This window comes from Chiloscyllium plagiosum, unplaced genomic scaffold (genome assembly GCF_037043375.1).
Source record: "Chiloscyllium plagiosum isolate Xiang-an unplaced genomic scaffold, Cpla_swu_hap1 HiC_scaffold_40, whole genome shotgun sequence".
NCBI classification, from domain to species: domain Eukaryota; kingdom Metazoa; phylum Chordata; class Chondrichthyes; order Orectolobiformes; family Hemiscylliidae; genus Chiloscyllium; species Chiloscyllium plagiosum.
This window is the reverse complement of record NW_028270178.1, coordinates 70,904,686-70,916,998: the sequence shown is the minus strand read 5'-3', so window position 1 is coordinate 70,916,998 and position 12,313 is coordinate 70,904,686.

The window sequence follows — 12,313 nt, the reverse complement described above, 5'->3', positions numbered from 1 at the left end:
AATTTATTCCTTAATCAAACATGGCAGACCGCCCCTTCCCTCTGCATATATTTTCCACCCTTTCTATGACACTTAATAGCTGGAAAATTGAATTGTCAGTCTGGAACATTTCTCAGGCGGAAGTGAGGACTGCACATGCTGGAAGTTAGAGTCGAGAGAGTGGTGCTGGAAAAGCACAGCAGGTCAGGCAGCATCCAAGGAGCAGGAAAATCGACGCTTCAAGCAAGAGCCCTTCATCAGCCCATTCCTGACCAAGGGCCTTTGCTCAAAACGTTGATTGTCCTGCTCCTCCCTGACCTGCTGTGCTTTCCCAGCACTGCATTTCCGAGTTGAACATCTCTCAACCAATTTTCTGTAATACATATGATAAAGCGATCCCATGTTCTTAAACATGCCCCGAGTTCATCAGCCTCCCCTGTCAGACGCTCACATTGAAATAAATGCAATTTCGTGCTTTTAAATTACTATATACCTTTGACTGTCTCGTTTCTCTTTTCTAATTGATGTGCTCTTCTCAGATTCATAAACTTCTCCATCCATCCTTCCATTTTTAATTCTACGTGGAATATCCCCCTTGTCAACTCTATCAACATAAAGACTCCCTCCATAGAAGGAGCAAATCTCCCTGCTAAGATATTGGCTGCTTTCCAGTTTAGATTCGACCATTCCTTTCTGAACAGGTCATCATTTCTATTCTAAAAATACATTCCAATTTCCCAAAAATCGAAATCTGTCAACAACACTGTAGCTGTTCAGCGATTGGTTTTTTCTCCGTTAACCTTTTGTTCCTTCCCAGTTGGGTATGGCATTGGGAGGAAACCAGAAAGTATTATTTTAAAGGTTTTATTATTAATACTCTACCCCACCTCTTAAGTTCACTCTATACTGCTTTAACCTTTCCCTAAAAATATCATTCCTATCAATAACTACAATGATGCTGTGGTTCTGTTCGCCGAGCTGGAAGTTTTTGTTGCAAACGTTTCGTCCCCTGGCGAGACGACATCATCAGTGCTTGGGAGCCTTCTGCGAAGCGCTTCTTTCATGTTTCCTCCGGTGTTTATAGTGGTCTGTCCCTGCCGCTTCCGGTTGTCAGTTTCAGCTGTCCGCTGTAGTGGTTGGTATATTGGGTCCAGGTCGATGTGTTTGTTGATGGAGTTTGTGGATGAATGCCATGCCTCTAGGAATTCCCTGGCTGTTCTCTGTCTGGCTTGCCCTAAGATAATAGTGTTGTCCCAGTCTAATTCATGTTGCTTGTGGTCTGCGTGTGTGGCTACCAAGGATAGCTGGTCGTGTCATTTCGTGGCTCCTTCATGTTCATGTATGCAGATTGCTAGCTGTCTTCCTGTTTGTCCTATATAGTGTATAGTGCAGTCCTTGCATGGGACTTTGTACAATATATTCGTTTTGCTCATGTTGGGTATCGGGTCCTTCGTTCTGATGAGTTGTTGTCTGAGCATGGCTGTTGGTTTGTGTGCCGTTATGAATCCTAGCGGTCACAGTAGTCTGGCTGTCAGTTCCGAGATGCTCCTGATGTATGGTACTGTGGTTAGTCCTTTTGGTTGTGGTATGTCCTCGTTCTGTGGTCTTTCTCTTAGGCATCTGTTGATGAAGTTGCGCGGGTATCCGTTTTTGGCGAATACCTTGTATAGATGTTCCTCTTCTTTTTTTGTAGTTCTAGTGTACTGCAGTGTGCTGTGGCCCTTTTGAATAGTGTCCTGATGCAGCTTCGTTTGTGTGTGTTGGGGTGGTTACTTTCATGGTTTAGGACTTGGTCTCTGAGTGTGGCTTTCCTGTATACCCTTGTAGTGAATTCTCTGTTCGGTGTTCTCTGTATCATCACGTCTAGGAATGGGAGTTGGCTATCCTTTTCTTCTTCTCTCGTGAATCGGATTCCTGTGAGTGTGGCGTTTATAATCCCGTGTGTTTTTTTCTATTCAACATATTCAACAACCAGATATACGAACAAATCAACGGAACACCCATGGGATCACCAATCTCGGGACTCATAGCAGAGGCAGTTATGCAAAGGTTAGAACAAACAGTCCTACCACAAGTTCAACCCAAACTCTGGGTGAGATATGTCGATGACATGTTTGTAATCATTAACAATACGGAAAAAGAAAAAAAACACACCGGATCATCAACGCCACACTCACAGGAATCCGATTCACGAGAGAAGAAGAAATGGATAGCCAACTCCCATTCCTAGACGTGATGGTACAGAGAACAATGAACGCAGAATTCACTACAAGGGTATACAGGAAAGCCACACACACAGACCAAGTCCTAAACTATGAAAGTAACCACCTCAACACCCACAAACGAAGCTGCATCAGGACACTATTCAAAAGGGCCACAACACACTACAGTACACCAGAACTGCAAAAAGAAAAAGACGAACACCTATACAAGGTATTCGTCAAAAACGGATACCCTCGCAATTTCATCAACAGATGCCTAACAGAAAAAACCACGAACGAGGACATACCACAACCAAAAGGACTAGCCACAGTACCATACATCAGGAGTTTATCGGAACTGACAGCCAGACTACTGCGACCCCTAGGACTCATAACGGCACATAAACCAACAGCCACGCTCAGACAACAACTCACCAGAACGAAGGATCCGATACCCAACATGAGCAAGTCGAATATATTGTACAAAATCCCATGCAAGGACTGCACTAAACACTATATAGGACAAACAGGAAGACAGCTAGCAATCCGCATACATGAACATCAACTTGCCACGAAACGACACGACCAGCTATCCTTGGTAACCACACACGCAGACAACAAGCAACATGAATTCGACTGGGACAACACTAATATCATTGGGCAAGCCAGACAGAGAACAGCCAAGGAATTCCTAGAGGCATGGCATTCATCCACAAACTCCATCAACAAACACATCGACCTGGACCCAATATACCAACCGCTACAGCGGACAGCTGAAACTGACAATCGGATGCGGCAGGGACAGACCACTATAAACACTGGAGGAAACATCAAAGAAGCGCTTCGCAGGCGGCTCCCAAGCACTGATGATATCGCCTAGACACGGGACGAAACGTTTGCAACAAAAACTTCCAGCTCGGCGAACAGAACCACAACAACAAGCACCCGAGCTACAAATCTTCGCACAAACTTTGAACTACAATGATGTTTCTCTCCTCAATCTCACCTTTAACAACGTGCTTAAAATGTTTCGAGACGTTATTAATCTTAGCACAGCGAAAGCAACAAACCCTCCTCAATTAACGATCACTGCCACAGAATCTTCTGTTAATGCGCCTGATAGAAAAGTCCACTGACGCAATAATTCTACTAAATCTTCTCAAACGCTGCTGAACATAAGAATCATTCCAAGTGTCCAATAATTTATTGTTCTTCCATTTTCCTTAGAAGTACAAAATCCTTCAGCTGTTCGAAAAGCTGAAAAACATTTTGTTCGAGAAATAGCCACCGGAGACATTTGAGCTATTTTCTTATCTTTCCAGAGAGACACACATCTATATGACTGATATGCTGGACAATATTTTGTTTCTTAATCTTCCAGCCATCCACTCTGTGCCTTATATGTGACCTTAATAATATTATGCCGAAAAGCAGAATTTCTATGACACTTTCTGTTAGCTGCAGACAATAATCTTAAAATCGAAAAAATATATACATATACGTATCAGGCATAGAAAACTTAAACGAAATCAACCATTTAGCAAAATAAATTAATGAACATATTCCTCTTCAATAAAGTCTGAGAAGAAAGTAGTCTTCTCCAGAGCTAAAAATGTGTAGGGTTCTCCGGAAGGAAGGTACACCTCCTTATTTTAATTAATTAATTTTACAAAACAAAAAAAAACGTCTGCGTTGTGAAAAAATAAACATTTTAAAACATAAAAAGACTTTTTTTTTTGTAAACCACCCTTTGAAAAACCTCTTTTTAAGAAAAGGTTCGTTTAAAAGAAAATCGTGAGTTTTTTTGCTGTTTTGTTTGTTTTTGAATGTTAATAAAACAAAATAGAAATAATTATGTTAAATTAATGAACGATAATATCAACTGCAAAAAGACTACATTAAATATTTAACTGCCTGCAATCCCAGGAGCAGCTATAAGATCCATGCTGCTCTAAGAACATTTTTTTGAAAATGTTTTTACAACATGAAGTAATTTGTTTCCAGTTCAAGGTAGACTTGACGATATGACTTTATCTTCTGCAATAAGTCGAGATATATAAATTAGTTGAATTTTTATCCTCATCACTCCAACTCTTTCAAACAAAATTGTGCATCTGTCTCTACTGTAGAAGCGGAAACTTCCTTCAGCTCTGACTATTGCAGGAAATGCTACAAAGAACATTATCACGGTCCACGTGGAACCCAAATTGTTGCAGAGAAAGCCATTTAATCCTAATCCATTACTAATTACGTACAAGCTTAATTAATAAAACTTACTGAGGAGCATAGTATAAAAGTAGAATTCAGCTCCATATCCAAAATAACATTTTTGGCTTCCTCGTGAAAAAGAACTCAACTGCATCACCCTTTAAATTCACCAAAATAGGAAAAACAAGAGAATGGAATTCTCAATGATTTCCCTGTGAACAACATCTGAATAACAGGATAAAATCAAGACTTAGTTGTGAACTTCATAAATGATGATGATGAGAATGGGAGGGACGGCGTTTGGAGGGAATGATAAATAATGTTGTGGATGACAGAAAGATGAGCTGGTGGTTCACAATGAGGAGGAACGTGTGAGGGTACAGGATGGTATAAACCGGTTGTTCAGGTGGACAGATCAAACACTGATGAAATTTTACACTGATACCTTTCAGAAGTAACAAGACAAGAGTGTACTCAAACTGAGGAGAGAGTCTGGGTCTACTTGATTTTACTTTTAAGCAAAGAAGGCTGAGAGGTGCTCCTGATGGAATTGTTTAACAACATGACGGGTCTAGACAAGGATAACAAAGAGTCGTTCTTCCTCTGACTCGAAGACTCAATAATAATGAAATAATTCATTGAACTGAATTGATTGAAATAAGACACTTTTTTTTTTTCCATTCCACTCGTCATTGTGCTCAAACACAGGCACATTTACTTAATATTATCCAAAGACCAACACGTGCCCGTTCCTTGACATGCCTAGACCTGTATAAAGAATTAAAAGTGACTTACCTGGGGACTTGGCCCTCCATTTGCTGAGATGTGTGAGGGAGGAGCGAACGACTTCTGGGAAGTCATATATTTGTGTGTTGCGTTACTCAAAACACTACACGGGTAGTGTCTCCCACCCATCTCCTCCTCTGACCAAAACAAATACGTCTGTGTGCCAGATTGGTAAGGTAGCGAGTTTATTCTTTATTCCTTATTTTTCAACAGTCTCTTTGAGAATTTAGAAACATGGGAATGGAGATGAGGGTAGTTGAATGTTCCTTCTGCAGAATGTGGGAGGTAAGAGTCACCACTCGTGTCCCTGCTGACTACATCTGCGGGATGTGCACCCAACTCCAGCTCCTCGAAAACCGCATTAGGGAATTGGAGTTGGAGCTGCATGAACTTTGGATCATTCGGGAGGCAGATGGAGATATTGAGAGGAGTTACAGGGAGGTAGTCACTCCTCAGGTACAAGAAAAAGGCAAATGGGTTACAGTCAGGGAATGGAAAGGGAACTGGCAGGCAGTGCAGAGATCCCCTGTGATATTAACCTCAACAGTAAGTATACATTTTGGGTACTGTGGGGGGGGGGGGGGGGGGGGGCTTACCAGGGGAAATCAGTGGGGCACAGGGCTCTGGCACAGAGTCTGTCCCTGCTGCTCAGAAGGGAAGGGGAATAGGAGCACAGCAGGAGTCATTAGGGACGCCATAGTTAAGGGGACAGATAGGAGGTTCTATGGGGACGAGAGAGACTCACGTTTGGTGCGTTGCCTCCCAGGTACTGGAGTTTGTGATGCCTCTGATCGTGTTTTTGGGATCCTTAAAAGGGAGGGCGAGCAGCCCCAAGTCGTGGCCCACATCGGCACCAACGACATAGGTAGGAAGAGAGATGGGGATTTACGGCAGAAATTCAGGGAGCCGGGATAGAAGCTTAGAGCTCGGATGAACAAAGTTGTTATCTCTGGTTTGTTGCCCATGCCACGTGCTAGTAAGGCGGGCGCCAGGGAGAGAGAGGAATTGAACACGTCGCTACAGGGATTGTGCGGGAGGGAGGGTTTTGGATTCTTGGATAATTGGGGCTCTTTCTAGGGTAGGTTGGACCTCTACAATCAGGATGGTCTTCAACTGAACCAGAGGGGTACCAATATCCTGGGGGGGGGGGGGGGGAATTCACTAAGGCTATTCGGGTGGGTTTAAACTAATCCAGCTGGGGGATGGGAACCAAAATTGTAGTTCGAGTATAGAAAAGGTTGAGAGTAGGGAGGTCCAAAATCAAGTTTCAGGGACGCAAGATGGCACCGGCAAGCAAGACGTTGGTTTGAAGTGTGTCTACTTCAATGGCAGGAGCATCCGGAATAAGGTGGGTGAACTTGCAACATGGGTTGGTACCTGGGACTTCAATATTGTCGCCATTTAGGAGACATGGTTAGAGGAGGGACAAAAATGGCTGTTGCAGGTTCCAGAATTTAGATGTTTCAGTAAGAACAGAGAAGATGGTAAAAGAGGGGGAGGTGTGGCATTGTTAGTCAAAGACAGTATTACAGTTGCAGAAAGGATGTTTGGGGAATCGTCAACTGAGGTAGAATGGGCTGAGGTTAGAAACAGGAAAGGAGATGTTATCCTGTTGGGAGTTTTCTATAGGCCTCCGAACAGTTCCAGAGATGTAGAGGGCAGGATAGTAAAGATGATTCTTGATAGGAGTGAGAGAGACAGGGTAGTTGTCATGGGGTCTTCAACTTTCCAAATATAGTGGGAACACTATAGTATGAGTAATATCGAGGGTTTCAGTTTTTGTCCAGTGTGTGCAGGAGGGCGTCTTACCACTGTATGCAGTCAACCTAACAAGGGGCGAAGCCACATTAGATTTGGTACTGGATAATGAACCCGGCCAGGTGTTAGAAAAGGACGTAGATGAACACTTTGGTGATAGCGATCACAATTCTGCTATGCTTACTTTAGTGATAGAAAGGGATAGGTGTTTCCGCTGGGTAAGCGTTACAGCTGGGAGAAAGGCAATTATGATGCGAGTAGGCAAGATTTAGGAAGCTTAAGACGGGGAAGGAAACTGCCGGGGATGGACACATTAGAAAAGTGGAGCTTATTCAAGGAACAGCTCCTGAGTGTCCGAGATAAGTATGTACCTGTCAGGCAGGAAGGAAGCTGTAGAGCGTGGGAGCTGTGGTTTACGAAGGGATGGAATCTCTGGTCAAGAGGAAGAAGAAGGCTTATGTCAGGATGAGATGGGAAGGCTCAGTTAGGGCGCTTGAGGGTTGCAAGGTAGCCAGAAAAGACCTAAAGAGAGAGCTCAGAAGAGCCAGGAGGAGACATGAGAAATTGTTGACGGATAAGAGCAGGGTAAAACCTAAGACTCTCTATCGATATTTAAGGAATAAAAGAATAACGAGAGCAAGATTAGGGCCAATCAAGGATAGTAGTGGGAAGTTGTGTGTGGAGTCAGAGGAGATAGGGGAAGCACTAAATGAATATTTTTCGACAGTATTCACTCTAGAAAACGACAATGTTGTCAAGGAAAATACAGAGGTGTGATTGAGACTAGGTGTGACTGTGGTTCACAAGGAAGAGGTATTAGAAATCCAGCAGAGTATGAAAATAGATAAGTTCCCTGGCCGGATGGGATATTTCCTAGAATCCTCTGGGAAGCCACGGAGGAGATTCCGAGGCTTTGGCATTGATCTTTAAAACGTCATTGTCTACAAGAATAGCGCCAGAAGACTCGAGGATTAGCAAATGTGGTTCCCCGTTCAAGAAGGGGAGTAGAGACAATCCTGGTAATTATAGAACAGTGAGCCTTACTTCAGTTGTTGGTAAAGTGTTGGAAAACATTATAAGAGCTTTGAGTTATAATCATCTCAAAAGAATAATTTGATTAGGGATAGTCATCATGGTTTTGTGAAGGGTAGGTCATGCCTCACAAACCTTATTGAGTTCTTTGAAAAGGTGACCAGACAGTAAAAATGAAAGCAAACCGGTTGATGTCGTGTATATGGATTTCAGCAATCGTTCAATAAGTTTCCCCACAGTAGGCTATTGTACAAAATGCGGAGTAATGGGATTGTGAGAGATATAGCAGTTTGGATCAGTAATTGGCTTGCTGAAAAAAGACAGAGGGTGGTGGTTGATGGGAAATGTTCATCCTGGATCCAGTTACCAGTGGTGCACCGCAAGGGTCGGTGTTGGGTCCACTGCTGTTCGTCATTTTTATAAACGACCTGGATGAGGGCGTAGAAGGGTGGGTTAGTACATTTGCAGACAACACTAAGGTCGGTGGAGTTGTGGATAGTGACAAAGGATGTTGTAGGTTACAGATAGACGTAGATAAGCTGCAGAGCTGGGCTGAGAGGTGGCAAATGGAGTTTAGTGTGGACAAATGTGAGGTGATTCACCTTGGTTCGAGTAAACGGAATGCAAAGTACTGGGCTAATGGTAAGATTCTTGGTCGTGTAGATGAGTAGACAGATCTCGGTCTCCAAGTACACAGATCCTTGAAAGTTGCCACCCAGGTTTACAGGGTTGTTAAGAAGGCATAGAGTGTTTTAGCTTTTATTAATAGAGGGATCGAATTCTGGAACCATGAGGTTATGCTACAGCTGTACAGAACTCTGTTATTGTGTACAGTTCTGGTCACCACATTATGAGGAGGATGTGGAAGCTTTGGAAAGGGTGCAGACGAGATTTACTAGGATGTTGCCTGGTATGGAGGGTAGGTCTTACGAAGGAAGTCTGAGGAACTTGAGGCTGTTTTCACTGGAGAGAAGAAGGTTCAGAAGTGACGTAATAGAGACATATAAAATGATCAGAGGGTTAGATAAAGTGGACAGGGAGAGCCTTTTTCCAAGTATGATGACGGCGAGCACGAGGGGGCATAGCTTTAAATTAAGGAGTGATAGATATAGGGCAGATTCAGAGGTAATTTCTTTACTCAGAGAGTAGTAAGGTTATGGAATGCTTTGCCTCTAACTGTAGCAGATTCGCCAACTTTAGGTACATTTAACACGTCATTGGACAAGCATGTGGACCTACATGGAATAGTGTAGGTTAGATGGGCTTCAGATTGGTATGACAGGTTGGTGCAACATTGAGGGCCGAAGGGCCTGTACTGCGCTGCATTGTTCTATGTTCTATGTTCTATGACTTATATCCACTTCACATCTTCCTTTTCTAACCAATTCAATGTTTGTATTCTCCCACAATACCTTCAACACATTTTTCATAAGATATAGATTATGGACTCTTTCTAACAGAATTGATGACATCATATTTTGGCTCAATATCTAACCTATAAATTTGCAACAATGCTGAACTGTTTTGTTGTCCCATCAGCCAGTCCCGACACTGCAGTTGCAGCAAATAGTCATTAAATCTAAAAAGAATTGCCAAGTCTTTACTTCTGATCTAAGTGGCCATTTCTCCCTTTATTATGAAATGGGCATATTAACTTGCCTAGCCAGGGACGCCCTCATCCTGTGAATGAATTAAGAAAACAACCCTCAATTCCTGCTGTCTATACCTGACATATGCTTGCCTTTTATCCGTGACCAGAACCTCAACTTCTCCAATTCTCCAGCATTCTTTATACGTACCAGCCTTGCCCTTCACCCTAACAGGGCCATAATGTCTCTGTACTCTTGGCATCTCATTTTTGAAGGCTTCCTACTTCCCAACTGACCCCCTTTTCTGCGAATACCTGTGCCAATCGAATTTGGATTTTTTTTTAAATTAATATCATCAAAATTGGTTTTCAACAATTTCGAATTTTAAGTTTTAGGCCTGGTTCATTCGTTTCCATCTCTATTTTAAAACTAATAGAATTATGATGACTTGCCATAAAGTGCTCCCCCACTGATACCAAAACCATCCCCTCTCCACTGCCTTATTTCCCAAGAGTAAGGTGATGTTTAGCTCCTTCTCTGTGATGGAGAGCATTGGTCAAGCAGCTGCAGTGTTGTAACTGGGATTCGGCTCATTGGTTTGAATCGAACAATAATTTGTCTCAATGCCATTTTCATTGTGTGTGACAGAGGGATTGTCTGCACGAGGCTGAGCTAGATTCCTCGTGCTATTTTATCGGCGTCACCTTATTAACTACCCACCCCACCACATGGTGTCCCTCTCATTCAATACCAGCCCGATTCTCCCACCCATCAAAGTTGGAGGTAATCACCATCACCCGCATGCACCTTGGTATTCCGTGATCCTTGGCACTGGTGCCATCTTCAAAAGGCCAATGGGCACATGGTTGAGCTTTCTCAGGTTGGCACGGCCCTGCACAGTTTTTCCTGACCATGGCAGATAAGGGGCAATTACACCATGGTTTTTTGACAGAGGCACAGAGGTTCTGGTGAATGGGCTAGTAAAGAGGGGGACCAGTCTCTTCCCAGCGGGGACCACACCACTCGACACAGCGAGTATGGTCTGAGCTCACCACCAAACTTGCAGCACCTTTTCTCTCTCTCTCTCTTTCTCTTTCCCCTCTACTGGATCTCCCACACTAATAACACTGGATGTATATCACACTGTTGACTGACTCCCTCTGGACACGTCACCATTTCCCCCCACCACCACCTACATCAGCACTAACAGCAGGGTCACCCACTCTCACTCTCACTCCATCCTTCACCGGCTTCTATTCCAGGACAAACAGCTCGGAATAGGATACAAAGAGTGAAATCCGGTGATGGAGTGCCTGAAATCCATTTCCACCACCCCTCCCCACCCCCTTTACCTGTGTGTCTGCATTTGACTCTGTGGGTATCTATCTGTGGCTGCAGGTCTGACGTTTCTGTGGTGTTTAAAATGACACAATCTCTCCCTCAGCTGGCCTCCACACCCTACTGCAGTGACAGTGGCAGAGGGTGATCACCTTCCAGGATTCAGTCTGGCTGGGAGAGATGGTAGCAGCTCACAGCACCATCCAAACTGACAGCACTATCAACACATACACCTTCACCCCCAACCCCCTAACCCCCCGCTCCCCACACACACACTCACACACTTCGCTGGTAGGTGGAGGGTTGCAAATATACTTAGGCCTGTCAGAAAGGAAATACTCGCCTCCGAGTGAACCCTTTTGTCAGGAGATGAGATGAATTGATTTCTCATTGTGTGACTTGCAATGCTTAAAAAAATATGTGAGGAAATATTGAAAAGTCCCAAGTAAGGTCCAGTAATGTTGGTAATGACACAGGAACAATATTGTATAGTATCAGACAAAACTGCTCTGTGCGTCCAAAGATATTATTTCAAACATCAAATGGTTGTGCAATTCGATAGTTTCACAGCAAAGGATTTGTTATCTTCTCAGAGTTAAAAAAAAAACTGTCATGATTTGGAGATGCAGGTGTTGACCTAGGATGTACAAAGTTAAAAATCACACAACACCAGGTTATAGTGCAACAGGTTTAATTGGAAGCACATTGGCTTTCGGAGCAACGCAACTTCATCAGGTGATAGTGGAGGGCTCAATCGTCACACAGAATTTATAGCAAAAGTTTACAGTGTGATGTAACTAAAATTATACATTGAAAATTTGATTGTCTGTTAATCATTTCATCTGTTAGAATACAGTGATAGTTTCACATCTTTCATGTGTAAGTCACAAAACCTGTTTTAAAAAGTTGCACTGTCGGGTTAGCTATTATCAATGGTGCTAGATAGACAATATGTTGAAGGTGTTGGCCCCCTGTGTTCTTTGTCTATGTCATGCTGTTTAGATTCATTCTAATCTAAAAAGTGAGATAACGGAGTTTTACATAAATTCATGCAGTTTTTGAGTTCAGAGTTCTACATGAATATATACAGTTTTTGAGCAAAGTACAATGTAACCTTGCAAATACAAATTCACCCCACAAAATATGTGTATGCCTGTGGGTCTTTGTCTGTGAGTGTGTCTGTCTGGGTTGGGGTTGTGAGTATGAGAATGTGTATGTGTGTGTGGGTGCGTGGGTACTGAGTACAGAGCGTCTTAAGTCTGTGAGGGGGTGCATGTGTGAGTGTGGGAGTGTGTGTGTCTGTAAGGGTGTGTGTGGGTGTCTGTGTGCGCGTCTGTGTGTACGTGTGTCTGTGTGTATGTGAGTGAGCGTGTGTGGGAGTATCTGTGTGAGTGTGTGTGTGTGTATAGTGCAATGGTGGTC